Raw genomic sequence first — 27,569 nt, forward strand, 5'->3', positions numbered from 1 at the left:
ATTAAATAATGATACCAGCTGTGGAGCTTTGTGCTTCCATATCGATTCTCCCAACAACTATAGCCATAAACTTTTCCATTTGAGGAGTTGTCACTCCCTGATTCTTGCCGCTTGTCGGCAGTTTTAACAAAGCGCAGAGTTGTCCCTGCTATTTTAAACTGCCTCACAGCTGATTGAAGCTAATTAACATTTTCGCTACGAGGTTTGACTCTCTCTGGCTATCTCCGTTTATCAGAGCTTTTAGCAGAAGCTACTTTCCCCACAATAGGCTGTTAAAGCGCTACTGCTGCTTAGCCTAACTGCCTCTCAGCTGATTGAATTTGGGGCTGGCTGTGAAGTGGAATTTCGCACTCCCAAAGGCTTGCCGCTTGTCAGCGTTTTTTACAAACAGGCTTACTGCTTATTAACTGACTGAGACTAATTGTGTGTAGTCTCTTTACTCTGACAGTGCTTTGATTATTTGGCCAAATTAGACTATTTAAAACACATCTACCTTCATTTGAGACTGAGCAGTGCTTCAGTTTTTGACAGTTACGACAGCTTGAGCTCTTAGGTGACTGCTCGGCCGCCATTTTGTTTAAGGGCAAGGGCACAGTTTTTTTCTATCAAGCCTCCAATCCTTAGTTCTATGCCGGCTATAAGCATATTCTGCCCTTATAAACTAAGACTGCCACATCTGGCTACTGGAAATTGAGTTGGCTATATAATTTCAATCTATAACACATTTATACTGATTTAAACTACCTTTAAATTTACATTACCCTATTACAGGGCTGATAAAATTTTAGGGGTGTCCTTTCAACCCTATTGATTGATTAAGGCCAGACATGCCTAAGGCTCTGGCCAAGTCAAAACATGGCCATAGTGCCACAGTGCGTGAGCAGTCAGTGGCTTCTAAGATGGAAGCTTCCAAGCATACACAAGGGGAAGGATTAGCAATTAAGCCTTGTTCTGAGGCTCCTCCTAAGAGCAAGGAGAAGCTACTAAGAAAACCTATTATCAAAGACAAAGGCACTGGTTCTGCCCCAGTGGAATCGTTGGGTCTCCAGGAAAATGTAGACATGCCTCCTCTCTGACCCCAGATCAGATGTCAATGCAAGATTTCCCACTATTAGTTGAGTCATCTGATTTATGGGGATCTCCTCCTCCTGTTCGGAGTAACAATAATGTGGAGTCTAGCACTCCCACCCTTACGGTGGCACAGTTTGTGGATAGCTACCTCTGACAGCTTTCAGAGTTAAGAGTGTTTTCTTTCATACCTGATTCTTCGGATTTGACCTTGGATGTCGTACTTGGCTATTCTTTTGTTTGCTGGACATTCTGTGAACCTTTTTACCTCAGGAAGCCTCAGATTACAATTCTGAGGTCTTGTTGAAGCCATTCTGCCATTCCATCCTTTCATTGAACTGGTAAGTTTTCTGTACATTGGTGGAGCTTTCCGCTCCCGTGAGTGGCTCAAAATCACTGGCTTTGCAGGTGGAGCCCTGCGTTTTAAACAGTGGCTTCTCTTTGCAGAATCTTGCACTCCCCACAGTCTTTGGGTAGCCATTTTGTAACTGACAGCCGCATAACTGTTAGTGGAGGGTTTTTTGTTTTTTTTTGCGCTCCCTGCCTCTCGCCGCTTGTCGGCCTTCACCCAGGCGCGGCTTTTCTCCAGCAGACTCAATAGAGCCACTTCTCAGCTGTTTGAGACTAGCTGCCGGGTTCTGAGTGGAATCTTTGCGCTCCCTGACTATCACCACTTGTTGGTTCTTTTCCTCCAGGCTCTGATTCTTTCCTGTGGAAATGAACAGAGCTCTGCCCACTGTCACTATTAACCGCTTCTCAGCTGATTGACCTTGCTGCCGGCTTCGAAGTGGAGTTTTCGCGCTCCCTGTGGTTTGCCACTTGTGGTCACATCACAAGGGCTTGGTGAACTGTAAAATTGCCCTGATTTATTCCTGCTCAGCTCTTTGACTTCTCTTACCGGTCCGTATCTCAGCTGTTTGACATTGCTGATCTGCTCAGTAACGGAGCTTGGTGATCCCTGAGTTGGCAGCTTTGGCTGCCATTTTGTTTAGGGGTGAGGCGACACGTTGAGCTTCTCTCAGGCCTCCAGTCTTTCTGGCTGTGCCTACTACCCTGGCCTAACCTTGCCTTCAGCCCTTTTGGCAGACATTGCTGCACCTTATAGGCTTGGAGTTAATTGCCTTCTCCTTTCTCTGTTGGTGCCTCAGATATTTATCACAGGCTGCATCTAGAATTTGACATTCCCCTGATACAGGACTGCCTTGCTTAACACGGAATCTATTTTCCACTCCTTGGGTGTTATACGGCCTATCATGCCTAAGGTTCTGGCCAAGTCAAAACATGGCCACCAGGCCACAGTAAGGGAGCAGTCAGTTGCTTCCAAGCATAAAGATGCCAAGCACACGCAAGGGGATGGAGTATCCATTAAACCTCAGTCTAGGTTTTCTGCTAGACGCAAGGAAAAGCTTCTACGGAAGCCTGTAGTTAAGGCCAAGGACAGTGGTTCTACATCATCTACAACAGCCAGGGTTTCTCCAGGGGAACGTAGATGTGACCCCTCTCCGACCCCAGATCAGATGTTGCTGCTAGACTTCCTGGTGTCAGTTGAGTCAGCTGACTTATTGGGATCTCCCCCATCTGTGGGGTATCAATGCTGTGGAGTCTAGCACTCCAGCTGGGTGGGGGGTTCATCTTATGCTCTGGTTCAAGCCTCTATGGAGGCCAGCCCAGCCCGAGACCATGATTCTACCCCTTTAAGTCCAGAGGACATTCAATGTATGATTGCAGGAATGGTGCAACGATCCCTGTCGGCTCATTCTTTTTCGACTGCCAGACCAATTACAGTGTATTCGGTCCATTCGGACCATTTGGCTTCACACAGATGGTGGCGGTCTCCAGCCAGTTCTAGGGGCTGCCTTTTCTTTGAACCGCAATGGCTGGTGATTACGACTGATGCCAGCACGCTTGGCTGGGGAGCCCACTGTCTAGATCAGGTGGCCCAGGGCATTTGGTCGACACCGGAGTCATCATTAAACATCAACTGGCTCGAGTTACATGCAGTTTATTTAGCCCTTCGAGCCTTTCAACATCTAGTGCCCGGATCTCACGTCTTAGTTCTTACAGATAATGTGATGGCAAAGGTGCACATTAATCGCCAAGGGGGCACCAGGTCCAGAGCCCTTATGCGGGAGGCCAAGAGATTGGGTCTCTGGGCGGAGCGCCGGCTGGCTTCTTTGAGGGCAGAACACATATCAGGGGAATCGAATATACGCGCAGACTAGATAAGCCGACAACTAATTGATCACACAGAGTGGCGTCTGAATCCTCGTTTGTTCCAGGTCCTGTCCTCCCAGTTCGGCACTTCAGTGGTCGAATTGTTTGCATCACCAATGAACTCCCAACTTTCACGATTTTTCACAAGATTTCCGGCACACCAGGCGGAGGCTGGAGATACTCTGCGCTCCCGTTGGCCCCACGGGTTGCTTTATGCATTCCCCCCAATTCCACTCATCCCGAGGGTTCTGCGGAAACTCATACAGGAACAAGCGGAGTTACTCCTTCTAGCTCCACACTGGCCGCAAAGGTCGTGGTTTGCCGACCTTCTGCAGTTGTCAGTGTCTTCCCCCTGGAGACTTCCCTGCCCGTGGACTGCCTATCTCAAGGGGCGATACTGCTCCCGGATCCCCAGTGGTTGCAATTGACCGTTTGGAGATTGAGTGGGACGCGCTGCTGCGTGACAATCTCCCAGCCACGGTCATAAAGACCATTCAGGCGTCTAGGTAAATACGGACCGTATTTACTCAGCCACTTGGCGGGCATTTTCTACTTGGTGTAACCTGCACGGCGTTTCTCCCATCCGGGCCTCGATAGTCCAAGTTGTCATGTTTTTGCAGGACGGCTTAGACAAGGGTCTCTCTCCCAATATCTCTGACGACAGGTGGCGGCTCTCACTTCGATCCTAACCTACAGCTCCCTTCCTTCATTGTCACAGGAGCCTTTGATTCGTCGCTTCCTCAGAGGAGCCTCTAATTTATGCCTGCTGGTGTTACATAGGTACCCCACTTGGGACCTTTCTATTGTTTTGACTTCTCTCACAGGTACACCGTATGAGCCATTGAAATCTACCAGCCTGAGGCTTCTGTCTTGCAAAGTGGCCTTCCTAGTGGCGATTACGACAGCTAAGAGGATTTCGGAAATTGCAGCGTTATCGATGAGTAGCGACTTATGTGTCTTCCATGCAGATCGTGTGGTCCTAAGGCTAGATCCTACTTTTGTTCCTAAAACTAACTCTGTGTTTCACCACACAGGAATTTATTCTTCCAGACTTTTGCCCTCATCCAACCGCTTTGTCAGACAAGAAGTGGCACAAGTTGGATGTCCGGAGGGCTCTCCGGATATACCTCAACAGAATGGCAGCGATCCGGCATTCAGAGTCCTTGTTTGTCTCCTTCCTTCCTGTTTCCTTAGGTTCTAAGGTATCCTCATCTACCATCGGTCGCTGGATTCGCCAGACGATTGCTACTGCCTACGAGCTTCGCTCTTCTCCTTTACCGGCAAGGTTGACGGCGCATTCGATACGCAGCGCGGCAACATCCGCGGCCTGGGCCACGCAAGCATCATAAGTGGACATTTGCAGAGTGGCAACCTGGACTTCTCCTTCTCCCTTTGTTAAGAGTTATAAGTTGGACAGGTTTGCCCCACAGGAGGCAGCCTTTGAACGTAGTGTGTTACAAAGGGTTATTGCGGGAGGAGAGTCGTTGGCCCAGACTGAGCCCTCCCTTGCCTAACACTGTGAACTTGGGTATGTCCCAAGCATGGCTGCTGTCTCCACCCTCAATGGAGAAGGGGCGTTGGTCCTACCTGACACGCTCCTTCTCGTTGAGTGGAGACAGCAGCCATCCCCACCCATTTTCAGTCTGGTTCTTTGGGGTATTGTTTTTTTCTCTTTCTGGTACTCTTCACGAATGTCTCTGCCACACGACGAGCCTGTTTCCTTCCGTCTTCACCAAAAGCTGGGATCCCTGGCAACAGAGGCGGGACTTGTCAAATTTTACAGGCTCAGTCCTCCAATCTGATCGTACGAGTCACTACCCAAGCATGGCTGCTGTCTCCACTCAACGAGAAGGAGCGTGTCAGGTAGGACCAACGCCCCTTCTGTATGCTCCCAGCGTTTGCAGAGTATGATGCTTACATTGCAGCATTACAACCTCAACATTGTCTACAAGCCAAGACGTGAAATGTATATCAGTGATATCTTGAGCAGGGCTACACAAGATCAGGTGGCACCTGGAGGAGAGCACGAGCATCAGACAGTTTGTTCATTGCAACAGGAACAAATCTTCTTTGCTGAAGTTAATCACACAAACTATTTGAATGTCATAAAGCAACAGCTACATCAGTTCATGCAGCACACAGATGCGGATGCAGCCTTACAGACATTGAAAGCTATCGTTCTGAATGGGTGGCCAGATGAAAAGGAGGCAGTTCCTGCAATTTGAGGGAATATTGGTCAAAATGGTATCTTGTACCAAGGTCCAAGAGTCATAGTGTCAAAGTCATTGAGAGCAGAGATGTCATTGCACATACACTCAAGTCATATTGGGGAAGAGGCATGCTACAGACAAGCTCATGATACTCTTTACTGGCCTAACATGCAAGACGAAATCGAAGACTTTGTTAGCAATTGTCCCACTTGCAATGAATATGCACGTTTGCAACAAAAAGAAACCATGATGTCACATGAAATACCCTTATATCCTTGGCAGATCATCAGTATAGATTTGTTCAACTATGCAGGAAAAGAGTACCTGATATTAGTTGATCATTATTCAGACTTCTGGGAAATTGAACTTCTTCCTGACTTGTCTGCTGAAACTGCTATTAGGAGATGCAAGGCTCAGTTTGCATGTCATGGCCAACCAGTGATCTCTGCTAATGGGCCTCAGTTTGTAGGCCTACAATTTAGGAAATTTGCCACAGAGTGGGAGTTTGAGCATGTGACTTCCTCACTGCATCAGCCACAAGCTAATGGCAAAACTGAATCAGCTGTAAAGATCGTTAAGAATTTATGCAAGAAAGCACAGAGTGACGGTAAAGACCCAGGCAAGGCCATTCTACATTGGAGAAATACTCCAACCGAGAGCATAGTAGTCTGGCACAGAAATTAATGTCAAGGAGACTAAAGACCTCCTTACCAGTGGCAAATAAGTTACTTGAGTTTTCTGTGATACAAGATGTCCCAAAAAAATTATGGCTTAAGAAACAAGTATTCAAGGCAAGATATGACAAATCAGCCAGAGATTTGCCAGAACTGAATATTGGGGAACAAATCCATATGAGACTGCAGCCTGGAGATCGAACAGGTTGCTGGAAAACGGGTATCTGTTTACAACAGGTGGCACCATGCTCCTATCTAGTGGACATGGAGGAAACTCTGAAACATCTCTTTTTTTTAAATAAAAGTTTTTTTTTATTTTTAAAACAAACATACAATACATCTTTTCTGAACAGAATATTGGCCCAGTCATAAATTTATACAAATTTTTGTTCATCTTTAACACAATTTAATATATTTGTTTTTTACCATAGTATTTATTCTTTCTAATTTTAATAAACCAATATTACCCTTCATCCTAATTTCTAATCCTGGTATAATTCGTTTTTCTCCCTCCCTAAGTTTGAACCCCTAAATTTAAATTCTCACAGCATAATACAATTCCCAATTATTTCCTTAAATTTCCTTCTCCTGATCACAAAACCAATTAAGCATAAATCTTAACTCAGATGTTCCAACTATTACAATCTGATATATTAAGCTTATTTATATTTCTGAATCTTGTTTCAATTCTTAGACATCCGTACATGTTACCATTACTTCATATTAATTTAATTAATTCATTATTACCATTCAATACCTTCCAAATATCACAATTTTTTATCAGTTCATTTTTTAATTTAAATTTTCATAGATCTTAAATTCGATTTTCAATTACTTCATCAAATATTTATACTTATCTCTTATCTTAAAAGTATTCCAATTGTTATAATTTCCCTAATTAATTAAGAATATTCAATAAGAAATCAGTTAAGTGTAAATCTTAACTCAAATAATCCAACTATTGCAATACTTAATTAATTCCATTGTAATCATTCAATACCTTCCAAATATCACAATTGTTTATCAATTCATTTTTAGTTCACAATTTCATATATATTCCATCTGTCACAACTTATTCTCATTTCTAAATCCTAATACCATTTGTAATTTCTCAATTATTACCTTTTCTAACATTCATTTATATCTATAACTTTCCCATCAATTCATTTTAATTCTAAGTGCATACAACATATCACTATTCCTTACCAATTCATTTTTTAATTCACAATTTTTTTTATTGAAAAGTTTTATAAGAAATACAAACAATTTTCTTCCCCCCACCCTTTCCCTTTCCCCACATAATAGAAATTGTACATTTTTTATACATAAGAAAGCATTAAGACATTTTAATTACATTCGGAGTTGCTCTTCTTCTCTTTCTTCCCTCATTCCACAACAAACCTTCTTCTTCTCCTCCTTTCTTTCCCTTCCCTCCCTCCTCTTCTCTCTTACTTTCTCCTGCCTCCTCTCCCACCTCATCCTAATTCCTTTTCCTTTCCCCCCTTCTCTCTTCTTTTCCCCCTTCTCACCTTCACTCCTACTCCTGTCCCCTTCCCTTCCCTTCCCTTCCTCCTCTCCTTTCTTCCATTCCTCACCCTCCCTCTCCTCTTCCTACCCCCTCCTCCTCTCTCCTTTCTACCTTCTTTGCTGTGAAATATTTTCCTCCTTTAGTGTCTGAGCAGCTCCTGTATTCTACTCATAGATACTTTCTTCTGCTAAAACTTTCTCTGTTCACCAGTCCCCCACTCCCTTATCCCCCCCTCCCCACCCCACCCTGACTTCCCAGAGCAAAAACAGGGTATAGCATCTAACAAGCATGAAGTGGTTCGGGAATAACGAGAGGCACAACCAAGCAAGTGACAACAGCTCTTTAATATACAGTGAGACTTCAGCAAAAACTCAGAGGCTGCAGTCCTCCTTATATACAATCCAGGAGGGACTGTCAGCCAATCAGAAACTTAGGCAGGTTTGAATTTCCCGTTGAAAAGTATCAATACATAACACCCTTCCCTTCCCAGAAGGCACTAACATTCAAATATTTACATAAGTACACACAAAATCTCGCAGGTGCCCAGGCCGAGTTCTCGTCCTAGTTGACCTGCGCAGTTAAGTGTTTGGTGGGGCGTCGAGCTGGTCGGAGGGACTTTCTGTCTCTCCCGGCTCCGCCAATGGAACCTCCTGGATTTTGTCCGGGGCGTGGTTATCCCCGGCTGGGAGTGGCGACTCGCTGGGGCAGCGCTGGAACCAGGGCTTGTCAGCTAAGTATTCTCGCGAACCCGGGCTTGAGTTAGCTGTTTTGGGAAAGTTGTTGTAGTTAGGTTCGGAGATGTCTAAATTGATGTTTGCTTCGCCGACTACCCTTTTTCTAAGTTGGTCTATGTGGTGCTTCCAGAGTCTGTCTACCCCCACGTCTACCATGTAGGATTTTGGGCCTGTTATGCCCACTATGGTTCCTGCAACCCATAGAGGTCCGCTGGCATAATTGCGAGCGAACACCGGGGACCCAACCTGAAACTGTCTTAGCCCAGGGGTCTCTCCCTTGAAATTTTCGTGCGAGTAGTTAGGGTGAAGCCTATCTAACACGCACCGAAGCTTCCTGCCCATGAGGAGCTCTGCAGGGCTTCTCCCTGTGGTGGTGCATGGTGTGGCATGCTGGACCGCTAAGAATTGGTCTATCCTGGCCTGCCAGTCCCCGTTATCTAGTCTGGACAGTGCTTCTTTGGCCGTTCTTACAAAACGTTCGGCCAATCCGTTAGAAGCCGGGTGGAACGGGGCCGATAGGGCATGGCGGATGCCCAGACCTGCCAAGTAGCCCTCAAAAAGGGTTGCCGTGAATTGCGGGCCGTTATCAGATACCAGGGTATCTGGCAGGCCGTGGATGGCAAACAGCTTCCTCAGGACCTTGATTACTGCCTCGGCTGTGGTTGAAGGCATTAAGATTATTTCGAGCCATTTTGAGTAGGCATCGACTACGATTAAAAACGTTTGCCCATGAAAGGGACCGGCAAAATCAATGTGGATCCTCCCCCATGGCCCTTTTGGTTTCTCCCACTCTCGGATGGGCGCTACTGGGGGATCGGGGCAAGACTCCTGGCAGGATCTGCACTTCCCCACCCACTCGGAGATAACTTGGTCCATGTTGGGCCACCAAACGTAGCTGCGGGCTAAGCTTTTCATTCTAACAATGCCCGGATGCCCTTTGTGCAGCAATTCTAAGACCCTTGTTCTTAGTTTCGATGGTACTACCACCCTGTCGCCCCACAACAGACAACCCCCTTGCGTAAACAGTTCGTTTCGTTTGTTCACAAAACCTTGGTAGTCTCCCCCGTCCACCTTGACCGTCCACCCCTTCAGAACCCAACCCATCACAGTGCGAAAGATTGGGTCCCTGGCTGAGGCTTTTGCCACCTCGGCAGAGGAAATAGGCCCCAAAGTTAAAGTGTCCAGTAGAAGGATGGAGGCTTCTGGCATTGGGTTGGTCAGTAAGTCAGGTAGGGGGCAGCGGCTAAGGGCATCCGCGTGACCCAGGGTCCGTCCAGGTCGATGGACAAGCTGATACGAATAGGCCGAAAGAAAAATAGCCCATCTGGTCAAACGTGGGGAAAGAGCAGCGGGGGTGGGCCTATCGCCTGCCAAAAGTCCTAGCAAGGGCCGGTGATCAGTCACAAGTTCGAATTGCCGGCCATAGAGGTATTCGTGGAACTTTTTAACCCCCACAATTGCAGCCAGAGCCTCTCTGTCCAATTGACTATTCCGATTGGCTGCGGCGCTCATGTGGTTGGTGTTTTCTGGGCAGAATGGCTCTACAGACTCGCGCCAGGTGCCCTTTTTTCTCGCAATGCCTGCAAATAGCCTCTCTGTATTTGCAGGACAGTCTATCATGGTGCCCTCCACAGCTGGGACAGCTTCGCCGAGGGCTGCCTGTGTCTTTCCTCTGGTGCTCCGTTCGGAAAATGTCCTCATCTGACTCGGACTCCGAGCTGGATCTGGCGTCTTCTCTATGCACCGGGGCAGACTTGGGACTGTCTTTACTGGTCAGCGGATGCTGCAGCGTTTCTGCGGCTTTTGTGGAGGCTTCATGAGCCCTGGCCTCATCTAGGGCTCCAGCAAGCGTTAAATCAGGCTTGGGGAGCAGGCGCCGTTGTAGCCTAATGTCCCGAACGCCACAGATTAGTTGCTCAAGCAACGCATCGTCCAAGTCCCTATAGTCACAATGAGTTGTGGCTTTTCTCAGGCTGGCCATATACGCGCTGACCGGTTCTCCCTCTCGTTGAACGCGCTGTCTGAGTTGGTATCGTTGCACGAACTTGGAGGGCACGGGAGCGTAGTGGGCCCGGAGCGTGGCCATCAGGGTGTCCCAGGAGATGGTCTGCACCGGCGTCGGCTCACACAGTGACTCTGCCATCTCGAACACATCCGGTCCGCAGTGGCTTAAGAAGAGGGCTCTCTTCCGATTAGCGGAGAGCCCTTGCATGTCGCTGGCTTCGAGCGAGCATTCAAACCTCGTCAGGTACGAGACCCATTTTTCGCGGGTCGGATCGAAAGGCTTGGGCGGAACGGTATGCCTCCTGTAGTTCGCCTCGTCGCCTAGCTGAAGCTCGTGGTCTCACTGGTTCGCTTCTTGTGACCTGTATCCCATCCTCGTCACCAATGAAGTGGTTTGGGAATAACGAGAGGCACAACCAAGCAAGTGACAACAGCTCTTTAATATACAGTGAGACTTCAGCAAAAACTCAGAGGCTGCAGTCCTCCTTATATACAATCCAGGAGGGACTGTCAGCCAATCAGAAACTTAGGCAGGTTTGAATTTCCCGCTGAAAAGTATCAATACATAACAAAGCACATGCTAAAATAAACTAACTAATTATAAAGTTCAAAACTCCCACATGTTCTTTAACTCCCCTTGCTCCAATTCATCAACCTCCCTTTTATAAATTCTCAAAACCAATTAAATTAAATTAAATTAAATTCATTCTTCCTACTTATAAAAAAAACTTTTTCTTGATATATAATCCGATACTTTAGCAGTCTTACAAACAGTAAAAATCATGAATAAATTCCATTTCTATACCCTCAAACATCATTCTTTTTGAACATTACTCCCTAGTGAAATTCTGAGTTTAACATTAATCCTCTTTCCTTCAAAGGAAAAAAAAAAAAAAAGAAAAAAAATTCATCTTAAAATCTTACACATTTTATCTCATATATCTTTTAAAATAATATAGTCTTATGTTAAACATTTTAAAAATCTCTTAATACCTTTAAAACACTTATTTACCAAATATAAATTTCAAAATCTACAGGAGGATGTCTTTCAAATTTTCAATTAACCGTCTTAATACCTCTAACTTTTTAGAGAGCAGCCCTTTTACTATTCAAAATTAATTATCATTTTGCAATAAAATTCTGGATTTAACATTAATCCTCTTCGCTTCAAAAGGTTAGGCATCTTAAAAGCTTATATAATTTATCTCATATATCTTTTAAAATAATATAATCTTATGTTAAACATTTTAAAAATCTCTTAATACCATTAAAACACATATTTGCCCAATGCCAATTTCAAAATCCACAGGAAGATATCTCTCTTAGTCTTCTGTTCTTCTCTTCTTTCTATATTTTTTCCAATCCTTTTTTTTATAAATTCTTTCAACAGTCCCCCCAATTTTATTTTTGAAACGTTTAAAATGGTGATTTGAGGTTGATGTTTCTGAAGTACTCGCTCTCTTCTTGAGGTCGCGTTTTCTAACTTGAAATCCCCATTTCATCTCTTCTTGCTTGTATAATCATTCAGTCCATTTCTTTGTCCATATAGCCAGAATTTGTTGCCATAATGATTGTCAGTTTGGAATAAAGAGACTATTTGTTGCTTTTCTGTCAATTGAATGGAAACGTCCACCAAAACTTTTATTTCATCTGTGCCAGCCTGTCTTTTAATCCTGACCAACTCTTGATCTTCCAAAAACAAATTCCTCTGAATAATTTCCTGCTGTCCTTCTAACAACTGCTTATATTTTCCCAAGCTGTTTTTTGAAAAAACCCTTTCAATTGTATCCAACAAGGCAGAAGTAAAGGAGTTTAGAAGTTCTTGAAAAGCCTGAACAGTTACAGCTTGAGAATTTGCTGAATCACCAGCCCTATTGTCAGCCATATTTCAGCCACTTTGTATTCATCCAGCTATCAGGACAACAATTCAACTCTTTTCCACACAGTATAAAAACAAGATTTTAGTTAAAGTCAGTACCAAATTCTTTCCTCAATACCAAATTCTTTTCCTGGCCGCTTCCACTTTAAAACTTTCTCTTAAGGTGTAATCCAGTAGCTGTATCACTGTTGCAAACGTTAACAAGCCTTAACAAGCACTTTCCCTAGTAGTTTCCTCCTCCCGCCCTCAAGCACCATTTTCTGCATTTTAAAATGGAGTTAAAGTGTTACTTGCAAGTTTTCCTTTTGTTTCTCCTGATTTGCTCTGTCTGCGATCAAAGTAGAGATGTTAAAAGTCCCCCTGTTGATTTTCAGCAGATTTTGGTCACAGCTTCTAGCTCCGCTTTGGCGGAGTCGTCCCTGGTCCGGAGCAGCTTGACAGGCTTCTATAGAGAGCTCACACCCTTTGCGCCCCAGGATTTCTCCTAGCGCACTTGGGGGGCTCTACCTCCACCTGTCGACTCTTCCCTCTCCCCTTTGCCCAGGGAGAGGGTTCCAAGCCTCCAGACAGCTGTTTTTCAGCTGTTCTGGGGCTTTTACAGAACCGGGGATCGGGTGCTCGTAAAAGAGCGTCTTCTAAGCTTGCGGAGCCAAGTGGAAGTCCCCAAAGGCTCTTGATTCTTCATTTTAATTCACAATTTCATAAATACTCCATCTGTCACAATTTATTTTTATTTCTAAATAAATCATAATCTCAATTGTTACCTTTTCTGACATTCATTTATTTCTATAACTTTTACATCAATTCATTTTAATTCTAAGTGCCTACACCATGTTTCTATCTTTCTTTCTCCCTTTTTGCAATTTTTTTAAATTTTCTTCTTTTTCTTCTCCCATCTTTTTATTTGCATTTTATATTCCTGCACTTTTATCTTTTGCCCTGTATTTCCCATTATTCTCCATCCCTTTCTCTTTTTGATTCCTTCACTGTTAATCCCAGGGTAATCATTCATATTTTTATTATTTCTATTCCACCCCTTTTTTCCTCCTTGTCTCTTTTCACTCTCTATTTTTATTATTATTTTTATTGTTAATCCCAATGTAATCTTTAAATTTCACCTCTATTATTAAACTTCCCCCTTTACTCTTAATTTTCCTCTCTTTTTTATTATTATTATTACCAACATAATCAGTTAAATTTTCAATGCTTTTGTCTTTATCTTCATCTTTATTCTTAATCTCTCTTTCTTGCTTCTCATTCATTATTTCTTTATCCACTTGAATGTTGTCTAACACATTTTCATCAGACCTTCCCTGTAATATTGTAATTATTTCTCTTATTTCTGTTTTCAGTGACATATACATCATTTTCATCATTTCCATTATTTCCTTCTCCATTTTGTTATATCTTGATTGGTATTATTCCAATTTTAAGTCCCGCTGTAATTCAGTTTCTTTAATCATCAAAGTTAAGTCACTTGCAGACAAAATATACAAAATATCCAGTGTTCAAATATCTCAGTGGTTGCCACAAAGAAGAGGGAGTCAAACTATTCTTCAAAGCACCTGAGGGTAGAACAAGAAGCAATGGGTGGAAACTAATCAAGGAGAGAAACAACTTCGAACTAAGGAGAAATTTCCTGACAGTTAGAATAATTAATAAGTGGAACAATTTGCCTGCAGAAGTTGTGAATGCCCCAACACTGGAAATTTTTAAGAAGATGTTGGATAACCATTTTTTTTTTTTAAATTTGATTTATATGCCGCCCTTCTCCGGAGACTCAGGGTGGCTTACAATGCGTTAAGCAATAGCCTTCATTCTTTTGTATATTTTATACAAAGTCAGCTTATTGCCCCCACAAACTGGGTCCTCATTTCACCTACCTTAGAAAGGATGGAAGGCTGAGTCAACCTTGAGCCTTGGAGAGATTCGAACCAGCAGAAATTGCAGGCAGCTGTGTTAATAACAGGGTGCACTAAACCCCTGTACTATCAAGGCTCTTGTCTGAAGTGGTGTAGGTTTTCCTGCCTGGGCAGGGGGTTGGACTAGAAGACCTCCAAGATCCCTTCCAACTCTGTTATTCTATTTCTATTTCTAAAACAAAGCCTCCTTGGCAATTCTCACAGCTGGTTATCACCATCAAAGTTTTTTACTTTTTTTCAACAATAAGAGTCCAATGCTGTAATGATCCAATTTCACCAGGAGGTGTCTCTCCAGAGTCCACAAGTCCAATCAACAGTCTGTAAAAGTATCCATTTTGTTTATAATCCACATCGCCAATCTTCACTAACTTTTTATCGTCAAGTCAATTTATAGTCTAATTCAAAATTTCAAAGTCCATTTTTTTCCCCTTTTCTTTTCCTTGATATGAAACTTCTATTACAGGGCTTTTTAGATTCTCCTTTGTTTTTTGTCAAATTAAAAAAAACATCTTTTCAATTTCTTTCTGGTTTCTTAATTCTTCAATTTTTTTTATTGAAAAAGTTTTATTGATGAAAAAAAACACAATTTTCCCACAACCCTCCCACCCAACCCCCCTCCCCCTCCCCGACTTCCCAGAGCAGAACACAAGGTATTTCTATTAACTTTTAACAATAAACTAAATTGCTCAACCAACCATTAAACTAACACCCCCTAAAAAAATTCTTAACCCCCGATAGATAAAATCCTACTTCTTAGACATAATACTTCTAATATCACTTATATAGCGCTTATACAGTTAAAAAAATCATTCATAAGCTATTTGATATTTTTTAGTCTGATACTTATTTTGAATATAATCAATCCATCTTCTCCAGTCCTGTATATACCTTTCTTGTGTGTGATCCTTCAAATATGCTGAAATTTTAACCATTTCAGCTAAATTAGTTACTTTCAATATCCAGTCATCAATAGTAGGCAAAAAGTCCTTCTTCCAATGTTGTGCTATCAACAATCTTGCTGCTATTATCAAGTTCAAAATCAGTTTAGTCTCTACAATTGTACAGTCCGTAGTTATACCCAGTAAAAACAAATGCAGAGTAAATTTCAATCTTTTTTTTTAAATATTCTGCATCACCCACCAAATCTTTATCCAAAATGCTTTGATTTTTTTACAAGTCCACCATATATGATAATAAGTTGCATCATCACAGTCACATCTCCAACATTTAGCTTGCACATTAGGATACATACATGATAATTTTTTTGGATCTAAATGCCATCTATAAAACATTTTATAAAAGTTTTCTCTTAAATTTTGTGCTTGTGTAAATTTCACATTTCTAGTCCAAATCTTTTCCCAAGTCTCCATCATCACTGGCTCTTGAAAATTTTGCGCCCATTTAATCATGCAATCTTTAACCAGTTCTGTCTCAGAATCTATTTCCAATAAGGCATTATACAGCCTTTTGATATGCATTTGTTTTTGATCTCTAATTTGTTTTACCAAATTTTCCTCATTTTGCACAAAGCCAGTTTTTTGATCTTCCTTCCATCTAGCTTGAAGCTGACCGTACTGAAACCATGTGTAAATTATACCTTCTTCTCTCAATGTATCTAAAGATTTCAAATACATTACCCCCCTTTCCGTAATAAGAAGCTCTTTATAAGTAATCACCTCCTGTTTTTGTTCTATACTTATATTTTCTATTGCATGTCTAGGATTTGCCCATACAGGTATCTTATAATTTAACTTATATTTATATTTTTTTCCAAACCCTCAACAAAGCATTTCTAAGTATGTGGGCCTTAAATACTTTATCCACTTTTTTGTCATATAACAAATAGGCATGCCATCCATATAGTAAATCATAACCTTCCAGATTCAAAATTCTCCCCTCAGTTAAGTTAAACCAGTCACTAATTTGTGATAAGACCGCTGCTTCGTAATATAATCTTAAATTAGGTATTTTGAGACCCCCCCCTTTCACGTGTTTCTTGTATAATTTTCATCTTTATTCTGGGTTTTTTCCCAGCCCAAATAAAAGTATTAACACCTTTTCATTCTCTCAAATTTTCATCTTTCTTAAGCACAGGTATCATTTGGAACAAGAATAAGAATCTAGGTAACACATTCATTTTAATTGCTGCAATTCTTCCCAATAAAGACAACTGTAATTTTTTCCAATTCTCCATATCCTTCTGTACCTTCTGCCAGAGATCCTCATAGTTATTTTTGTATAATTTTGTATTTGAAGCTGCTATATACACTCCTAGATATTTAACCTTTTTAGCTATTTCAAACCCTGTTATTTTTGCTAGTTCATCTCTTTCAAATACAGACATATTTTTAGTTATCATCTTTGTCTTATGTGAATTAACTTTAAATCCTGATACTTTCCCATATTGATCAATTATATCCAATATATATGGAGCCGACTCTATAGGTTGAGATAAGGTAACAACCAAGTCATCTGCAAATGCTCTTAATCTATAATCTTGATGTCTAATTACAATACCCTTCAATTTTTCTGAGTCACGTATCTTATTCAATAGCACTTCCAAAGCCAGGATAAACAACAATGGGGACAGAGGACACCCCTGCCTTGTTCCTTTCTCAATTCTAAAAACCTCTGTTAAACCTCCATTGACTATTATTTGTGCTGTTTGCTGCTGGTATATCGCTCTAATTGTTTGTGTAAAATACTCTCCAAAATGCATTTTCTCTATTATTTTAAACAAAAATTGCCAGTTCAAGCGATCAAATGCCTTCTCTGCATCCAAAAATATAAACGCTGCGGGGACTTGGTTATTTTTTTTCCAAATATTCCAGTAGGTTTACAATTTGTCTAACATTATATTTCATTCGTCTCCCTTTTATGAACCCTGATTGGTCATTATGAATTAATTGTTGCATAACTGGCATTAATCTATTAGCTAATATCTTAGCAAAAATCTTATAATCGGTATTCAAAAGTGAGATTGGCCTAAAATTCTCAGGTTTGATAGAGTTTTGATCCTCCTTTGGAATTAGTGAGACAAAAGCTGTTTTCCAAGAAGGTGGTACTCCTCCTCCTACCTGTATTTTATTAAATAAGATTTTAAGTGGTTCTAGCATTTCAGATTGTAAATGTTTATAATAAACAGCTGTTAGTCCGTCTGTTCCCAGAGCCTTACCTATTTTTAATTGTTTAATTACCCCAACAATTTCCTCGGAAGTTATTGGCTGATTCAATCTTTCTCTCTGTTCCAGCGTTAGTTCGGGAATATCTATCTTTAAGTATCTATCAATATCAACATCTTGAATTGAATCTTTAGCATATAGCTTTATATAGAAATCCAAAAAAGCCTTTCTTATTAAATTATGTTGGTAAATCTCCTTACCTCTAAATTCTATCTTGTCTATAGTACGTGATTTTTGCTTTTTTCTCATCGTGTAAGCCAGCCATCTCCCAGGTTTATTGGCATTACAGAATGTATTATGTCTGGCATATTGTATGCTGGTTGCTACTTGTCCAGCCATTAACATATTAAATTGCTCTCTTAGAATGTTTATCATATCTTTTGCCTTTTTATCTCCCAGATTAGTTATAAGCAATTGTTCTTTCTTTTTAATTTCCTCCTCTATCTCTTTCCGTCTGTTTTGTTGTTTTAATCTATATTTATTGTTCAGAAAAATTAATGTTCCCCTCATATATGCCTTACTTGCATCCCATACCATTTCCATCAAGGTACCTTTATTCATATTGTTAACAAAAAATTCTTTCATTTGTTTTTTAAGTTCATTCAAGTTATCTTTATATCTAAATAAATTCTCATTTAACCTCCAAGACCTCCTTTCCCCTCTTTCCTGTTCTAATTCCACCCAAACCGGACTATGATCAGTTAAAGTTCTTGGACATATCTTCGTCTTCTTCACCCTAGAAAAAAGATCATTTGTGGTTAATATAAAATCAATCCTAGAAAAAGATTGATGCCTATCTGAAAAAAAAGTAAAATCACTTTCCAATACGTTCCTTTCTCTCCAAATGTCTCTTAGCTCCATATCCTCCAAAATATCACAAAAAGATTTAGGCAGCTTAGCATGCATGGATATCTTGGATAAACTTTTTTTATCTTTCTGGGTATTTATTACCCCATTCCAATCACCCATTAAAAGTAAAGATCTGTAATCCCATTGTAGTATTTTAGTATGTAAAAATTTAAAAAAATTGTGTTGCTGTTGGTTGGGTGCATATATTCCAATTACAAGCAGCTTCCCATTCTGTGTTGTTAATTCAATTGCGATATATCTACCTTGAGTGTCAGCCTCAACTAAATTGGTCGGTAGGCCTCTTTTAACATATATAACTAAGCCATTTTTCTTTTCTGGTGCTGATGCCACAAAGTGTGTACCTAATTTCGAATTTAACAAGTACTTTTGATCTGAAAATTTAATATGCGTTTCTTGCAAACAAATAACATCATTCTGAAATTGCTTCAAGTAGTGAAATATTTTCTTTCTTTTTTGTGGAGAATTTAAACCATTGACATTCCAAGATAAAAATTTATTTGCCATCTCTAGGCCCTCCAAGCTTTGAAAGCATCAACCGAACCTCTTCCGCCGTTTTGGACTTTGGTCTATCTCCTCCCACTGCTTGTGTTTTTTGGGCTTGTTGGGTTGAATCTTGAGGCTGTTGTGCCAGATGCTGTTTGTAAGTGGCTCTTGTCAATCGTTGTTCTCTTGGCATCTCTATCTTCTTTGATGGCTCAAGGGTTGGTGGTGGACCCCCACTCAGCAATAAGTCTTCTTCCAAATTAGCTCCTCCAGCTAAAGCTTGAGCATAGGTTTGTACTTGCCCTCCATCTTTCTCTTGTTGTATCATTTCCAATTGCTTGCTAGCACCCCCTGGTGAGGGTGGCCGTCCAGCCTTTAAGACATTAGCGTAAAAGTTTTTTGCCTTTCCAACTGTGTTTAAGCGATGTCTTTGCCCAGCGTATGTCACTATTATCCCAAATGGGACATCCCATCTGTACTGGAGCTGTTGGTTTCTTAATTCATTCACCAAAAAACCATACTGCTTTCTGTCTCTTAACATTTTAGGAGGAAGCTCCTTCAAAACCACCAGCTCTTGTCGATCCACTTGAATCTTGTTTTTGTAAGAAGCTTGCAGGATATCATTTCTAATTCTCCTTGTTGTGAAATAAATCACCACATCTCTTGGTAGCTGCCTCTGTTTTGCCAGCCAAGAGTTAATCCTATAGATTTTGTCCATTTGAATTGCCACATCTTCTGGCCTTTCTGAAATCAGCTCTGCTAAAGCATTGGAGCAAATATCCTTTAAATTTTCACCATTCTTTTCTTTCAAACCTCTCAGTCTCAGGGCAAATTCCATTGATCTGTATTGTAGCATGACCATTTCATCATCCACTTTCTCTGTTTGTATCATAACCTCTCCTAATTTAGTTGCTAACTCCAAATTAGCTTCATCAACTTCTCGTACTCTCTCCTCAATCTTTAACATATGATTAGCCAGTCCTGAAACTGCAAAAACAATGTCATCTCTTATTGCATCATGTTTTTCCTCCACCACATCTTTAATTTTCTTTAACTCCTCCGAAAATTCTTTCATCATTTCTGCCTGATTGTTCAGGGCACCCATTATAAATTCTTTAAGGTCTTGTGACTGTGTATCAGCCGGAAGTTGTTGCTTTTGAGTCACTACAGGGGAACCTCCTCCCCCTTTAGAAGTTGGTGGCTTTAGTTGTTTAGCAGCCATTTTATTTTAAAATGAGTTTTTCCTTTTACAGCCACAAAGTCTTATAAACAGTCTTACAATGTTTATTTCAGAGTTTTTCAGGATAAACAATCCTCTCTCCAATCTGTTCTCAGTCCCCAGCAATTTTCTCTTCAAGCGGAAGATTCTTAACAAGCAGTTTCCCTTTAACTTTCACTTTCCCTTCCGCCCATAACAAAGGCTTCCTCTCCAGCCTCCAGCTCAAGAAAGTTCCGTTTGCAACAATGTATTCATGGAGTTAAGCTCTGTTTCTTTTAAAAAGCTTGCACTCTTGCTTCTGCTCTGTCTGCCTTGTTAGAAATCATTGAAACTCACTGTTTGCCGGCAGAATTGGACGTGAAGTCTGGCTCTGGCTAGCAGAGACACCACCGATCCGGAGCAATGGGAGGGCTGAACTGGGGAGCTCTCACCCTCCGAGTCCCTGGGATTAATCCAGGGACTTTTGGGGAGCTCTACCCACCCCCTCCGACTCTCCTCTCCTTCTTTGCCTGAAGGAGAGTTTTTTCAAACTGCCAGACAGCAGTTTAGCGCTGTCAGGGCAGTTTTAACAGATCGGGTGGCTGGCGGTCAATGGAGACCGTCCTCGACGTCCGCAGAGCCACCGGAAGTCCAATTCTTCTATTTTTTTTTTAAAGTTCTCCGAGTATTTTAATAATAATAAAAAAAATTCTGATCGGGTTTTGTCACTTTGTAGCTTCTGCTTTAATCTTCTTCTTCTGTCCTTTCCGTCCTTTCCATCCTTTCGTACGTCATCTATCTCTTGTAAATCCCAGATTTACAAGAGAGAGATGACATACGTAAGACAGCTACCATTGACATGGAGTTGAGCAGACTGCAGATGGACATCATTGCCCTTCAAGAGACAAGACTGTTAGACTCGGGATCTATTAAGGAGAAAAAAATCTTGTTCTTCTGGCAGGGAAAACCATCAAATGAGTCTAGCGAATATGGGGTTGGCTTTGCGGTCAGAAACACCCTACTAGGATCCATTACTCCATCTGCTCCAGGAAGTGAAAGAATTCTGTCCTTGCAGCTCCACTCATCAGCAAGGCTGGTTACTCTTATTAGCGCATATGCTCCAACATTATCATCTTCAGTAGAATCCAAAGACAAATTCTACGATGATCTGGCTGCTACTATCAAGAAAATCCCTGAGAAAGAACCATTGTTTATCCTTGGCGATTTTAATGCCAGAGTTGGAGCTGATTATAGTTCTTGGCCCACTTGTTTAGGTCAGTTCAGCATCGGAAAGATGAACGAAAATGGCCAACGACTGCTGGAGTTTTGCTGCTACTATGGTCTTTGCATTAGCAATACATACTTTAAAACAAAGCCTCAACACAGAGTCTCTTGGAGACATCCAATATTGAAGCATTGGCACCAGCTCGACTTGATTCTTACCAGGCACTCCAACCTCCCCAATATTACAATCACACACAGATATCAGGGTGCTGATTACGATACAGACCACTCCTTGGTGTGCAGCAGAATAAAACTGCAAACAAAGAGATTGCATCACTTGAAGACGGAAGGAAGACCACAAATTGACATCAACAAGACCCACAAACAGGGCAAAGTGGAGGAATTTGCACAAGCACTCAAGAAAACTCTCCCAGGCCCGGTTGAAGTAAATGCATCTGAACGATGAGAATATTTCAAGAATGCTGTTTATTACACTGCCTTGTCAATATTTAGCAAGGAGGTCAGAAAGACAGCAGATTGGTTTGAAGCCCATTCGGAGGAGTTGACCCCAGTGATCAAGGAAAAAAGGAGAGCTCTAATTGCATATAAAGCCTGTTCCAGAGAGCGCAACCTACAGGTTCTGCAAGCTGCTCGTAGCAAAGTCCAACAGACCGCCAATTATTGGCTGCAGCTTTGCTCTTAGATCCAGATAGCAGCTGACACAGGCAACATCAAGGGGATGTATGATGGCATCAAGCAGGCTTTAGGTCCAACACAGAAGAAATCTGTCCCTCTGAAGTCTGCTACAGGTGAGGTTATCCAGGACCAAGCACAGCAGATGGCACGCTGGGTGCAGCACTACTCTGAGTTATATTCCAGAGAAAATGTTGTAACTGAAAAAGCATTAAATAACATTGAGTGCCTGCCTGTCTTGGAGGAGCTTGACAGTGAACCAACTTTAGAAGAACTAAATGCGGCCCTGGATTCCCTTGCCTCTGGCAAGGCACCCGGGAAAGATAACATCCCTGCCGAAGTTCTGAAGTGCTGCAAAGAAAACATCCCCACTGAACTGCATGAAATCTTCTGTCTTTGTTGGAGGGAAGGTGAAGTACCACAGGACATGAAGGATGTAAATATCGTGACACTGTACAAGAACAAAGGTGACAGGGATGACTGTAACAACTACCGCGGCATCTCTCTTTTAGTGTTGTAGGGAAGTTGCTTGCCTGTGTCATACTGAAGAGGCTCCAGGTGCTTTCAGAGAGAGTCTATCCAGAATCACAGTGTGGATTTTGAGCCAACAGGTCCACTATTGACATGATATTTTCCCTTAGACAGTTGCAGGAGAAATGCAGGAAACAAAGATAGCCACTTTTCGTAGCCTTCATATATCTAAGGAATGCTTTTGACTTGGTTAGCAGGGACGGCCTTTGTAAAATTCTCCCCAAGATTGGATGTCCATGTCAGCTCCTCAACATCATCAGGTTCTTTCATGAAGAAATGAAGGGCACTGGACTTCCGGTCGGCACCGCAGGCTCCGTGGACAGTCTTTTATGACCGCCAGCCCTGCGCCTCCGTAAAAGCCGCTTTGACAGCGTAAACCGGCTGTCTGGCAGCTGAAAAACTCTCCTTCGGGAAAAGAAGGAGAGGAGAGCCGGTGGGCAAGAGTACAGCTCCCCGAAAGCCCTCTGGAACATTTCCAGAGGCTTGGAGGGTGAGGCTCCCCAGTCAGCCCGCCAAGAAGCTCTGGAGCCAGGACGACTCTGTGAAAGCAGAGCGAGAAGCCGCGATCCGATCCTGCTTTCAAAAGTGAGTTGACTGATTACAAGTGCAGGCAGAGCGAAAAACAGGAGAACAAGCTTTAAAAGTACAGAGCTTAACTCTGAAGTTACTGTGTTTCAAATTGAATCTCATTGAGCTGGAGGCTGAAGATGGCGTCTTTGTTTTGGTTTTGAAAGTGAAAGCCAGAAACAAAAGTGCTTGAGAACTTTGCGCTGGGAGAGTGGATTAGCTGCTTATTAACTGCTGGGAACTGAGAGTTTGTGGAGGGGAAAAAAAACCTATCCTGCTGACAAATCAGACAATTTAGAGACTATAAATTATGAATATCTTAAAAGACTTTGTGGCTTTTAAAGGGAAAAAAATGGCTTCTACACAAGTGAAACCAGGAGTTGTTAAAGGAGGGGGAGGTTCTCCAGTTGTGTCAATGGTGACACAGAAAGCACAACTTCCGGCTGATTCACAGAGCCAGACTCAGACTCAGAGTCAAGATGCAGCATTTAATGATTTTAAAGAATTTATGAAAGAAGCCATCAATAATCAAGCCACAGCAATGAATAATCTGACACTACTTGTGAAAGGGAAATTAAAGAAAGTTGAGGAGGATATCAGATCAATCAAGGAGGTGTTTGCAGAGAAACACAATGAAATAAGAGATGATATTGTTTATGCTGTATCAGGATTGTCAAACCTTGTTATCCAGCTTGATGGGAAAGTTGAAGAAATTAATGAAGCCAACTTAAACTTGGAAAGCAAAATGGGTGATGTCATGACCAGAACAGAGAAAGTGGACGATGAGTTGGTAATGTTACAATACAGATCTATGGAGTTTGCTCTGAGATTGAGAGGCCTGAAGGAAAATAGCAAAGAAAATTTAAAAGATATTTGTGCTGATGCTATGGCAGAGATAATTAAAGAAAGACCAGAAGATGTGGCAATTCAAATTGATAAAATTTACAGGGTTAATTCCTGGTTGGCAAAATAAAGACAGCTGCCAAGAGATGTGGTGGTCTATTTCACAACCAGGAGGATCAGAAATGATATTTTACAAGCTTCTTACAAGAATAAAGTTCAGGTGGCTGGGCAAGAGGTGGTGGTTTTGAAAGATTCCTCCAAAGATGTTGAGAAGTAGAAAAGACTTTGGCTTCCTGGTAAATGAACTGAGAAATCAACAAGTGGCATACAGATGGGATGTTCCAATTGGTCTAATAGTGAGTTATAATGGAGAAAGATACCGGTTAAACACAGTCTGGAAGGCAAAAGATTTCTATGTAAATGTTTTAAAGGCTGGATACCCACCCTCACCGGGGGGGGGGGGAGGAGAAGGAAGAAAATGGAGATGTTACAACAAGAAAAAGATGGAAAACAGATACAAACCTATGGTGAAGTTGCAGCTGGAGGAATTATTTTGGAAGAAGATTTGGATCTTGGGGGCTTACCCCCAACTTTGGAACCACTTAAGAAGGGAGAGCCAAAAGCACAACGACTGACCCGATCAACTTATAAACTTCAAGAACAACAATCAAAAATGCAACAATCAAAAGACGTATCTCAAGAAGTTCAAAAAACAGAAGCAGTTGGGGGGGGCTAGGCTGAAGAGTAAGGTGGAGGAGGAGCTTCAGCTGATGCTCACAAGGCTTCGAAAGGCTAAAGATGGCAACTAAATTCCTATCTTGGAATGTCAATGGCCTAAATTCACTACAAAAAGAAAGAAAGTATTTCACTACTTGAAACAATTTAATAATGATGTTATTTGCCTGCAAGAAACACATATCAGATTATCAGATCAAAAATATTTGATAAATTCAAGATTAGGTACAAATTTTGTGGCATCAGCGCCAGAGAAGAAAAATGGACTAGTCATATATGTAAGGAAAGGACTATCAGCTAACTTAATTGAGGCAGATGATCAAGGAAGATATATTGCAATTGAATTATTAACACAGACTGGAAAAATGCTTTTTATTGGAATATATGCCCCTAATCAGCAACAAGACAAGTTTTATAAATTTTTACATACTAAAATAATACAATGGGACTATAAATCTTTTATATTAATGGGTGATTGGAATGGAGTAATTGATACACAGAAAGATAAAAAAAAGCTTATCAAAGATTTCAGCACGTGCAAAACTACCTAAATCTTTTTTTGATATGATGGAAGATATAGAATTGAGAGATATTTGGAGAGAACGTAACCTGGAGGAAAAAGATTTTACTTTTTTTCCTGATAGACATCAATCCTTCTCCAGGAATGATTTTATACTAACCACAAATGATTTTATTTCCAGGGTGAAGAAGACGAAGATATGTCCAAGAACTTTAACTGATCATAGTCCGGTTTGGGTGGAATTTGAAAAGGAGAGGGGAGAAAGGAGGTCTTGGAGGTTAAATGAAAATTTATTTAGATATGAAGAAAATGTGAAAGAGCTTAAAAAACAAATGAACGAATTTTTTATTATTAATATGAATAAGGGTACTCCTATGGAAATGGTCTGGGATGCTAGCAAGGCTTATATGAGGGGTATGTTAATATATATGAACAATAAATATAGACTAAAACAACAAAAGAAGTGTAAAGAGTTAGAGGAAGAAATAAAAAAGAAAGAACAATTATTTATATCTAATCCAGGAGATAAGAAAGTAAAAGAAACAATTAATATACTACGAGGGCAATTTAATATGTTAATGGCTGATCAGATGGCAACTAGCTTACAATATGCTAAACATAATACATTTTGTAACGCCAATAAACCAGGTAGGTGGTTGGCCTACATGTTGAGGAAAAAACAGAAATCACGAGTCATTAGTAAGATAGAATATAGAGGTAAGGAAGCTTACCAACAGAATATGATTAAAAAGGCCTTTTTGGAATTTTATACAAAGTTATATGCTAGTGACTCAATACAAGGTATAGATATAGATAGATATTTAAAGGAAGGGATTATCTCGGAATTAACCTTGGAACAGAGGGAAGGATTGAATCAACCAATAACTTCTGAGGAGATTGTTGCAGCAATTAATCAGTTAAAAACAGAGAAAGCCCCAGGAACAGATGGATTAACAGCTATTTATTATAAGAATTTACAGCTTGAAATGGTAGAACCGCTTAGAGCTTTATTTTGTAAAATTCAATTAGGGGGAGGACTTCCACCCTCTTGGAGAACAGCTTTTGTCTCATTGATTCTGAAGGAAGATCAAAACTGTATCAAACCTGAAAATTTTAGGCCAATTTCACTTTTGAACACGGATTATAAAATTTTTGCTAAGATATTAGCGAATAGATTAATGCCAGTTATGCAACAAGCTATTGACAATGACCAATCAGGTTTCATAAAAGGGAGGCAGATGAAATATAATGTTAGACAAATTATAAATTTATTGGAGTATTTGGAAAAAAATAACCAGGTCCCTGCAGCGTTCATATTTTTGGATGCAGAGAAAGCATTTGATCGATTGAACTGGCAATTCCTGTTTAAGATAATAGAAAAAATGCATTTTGGGGAGTATTTTATACATTCAATTAGAGCAATATATTAGGAGCAAACAGCACAAATAATAGTTAATGGAGGTTTAACAGATGCGTTTAAAATTGAGAAAGGTACTAGGCAGGGTTGTCCCTTGTTGCCATTGTTGTTTATTTTAACTTTAGAAGTTTTGTTGAATAAGTTACATGATTCTGATAAAATAAAAGGAATTGTAATTAGACAGCAGGATTATAGACTAAGAGCGTTTGCAGATGACCTGGTTCTTACTTTATCTCAACCTATAGAAGCGGCTCCCTATATGCTGGACATAGTAGCTCAATATGGCAAAGTATCTGGATTTAAAGTAAATCTTCATAAGACAAAGATGATAACTAAAAATATGTCCATAACTCAAACAGAAGACTTAGGGAGAATAACGGGGTTTGAAGTAGTTAAAAAGGTTAAGTATCTAGGAGTACATATTGCAGCCTCAAACACGAAATTGTTTAAAAATAATTACAAAATTCTTTGGCAAAAAGTACAGAAAGAAATGGAAAATTGGAAAAAGTTACAACTAACATTACTGGGAAGGATAGCAGCAATAAAAATGAATGTACTACCTAGGTTTTTATTTTTGTTCCAAATGATACCAGTGTTTAAGAAAGATGGAAAATTGATGGAATGGCAGAAAGGGGTTAATACTTTCATCTGGGCTGGGAAGAAACCAAGAGTGAAACTGAAAATTATACAGGATATACGTGAGAGAGGAGGTCTTAAAATGCCTAATTTAAGATTGTATTATGAAGCAGCTGCTTTATCACAAATTACTGATTGGTTTAACTTAACTGAAGAAAGAATGTTAAACATAGAAGGTTATGATTTGTTATATGGATGGCATGCTTATTTGTTATATGAAAAAAAGGTGGATAAAGTGTTTAAGGGTCATATACTCAGAAATGCGTTGTTGAGGGTTTGGAAAAAGTACCAATACAAGCTAAACTATATGATACCCATATGGGCAAATCCCAGACATGCAATAGAAAATATAAGTATAGAGCAAAAAACAGAGGTGATTACTTATAAAGAGCTTCTTTTGGAAAGGGGTAAGTTGCAATTGAAATCTTTAGATGAAT

This window comes from Pituophis catenifer, unplaced genomic scaffold (assembly GCF_029215685.1).
Source record: "Pituophis catenifer annectens isolate HBS135680 unplaced genomic scaffold, rPitCat1.0.hap2 SCAF_4, whole genome shotgun sequence".
NCBI classification, from domain to species: domain Eukaryota; kingdom Metazoa; phylum Chordata; class Lepidosauria; order Squamata; family Colubridae; genus Pituophis; species Pituophis catenifer.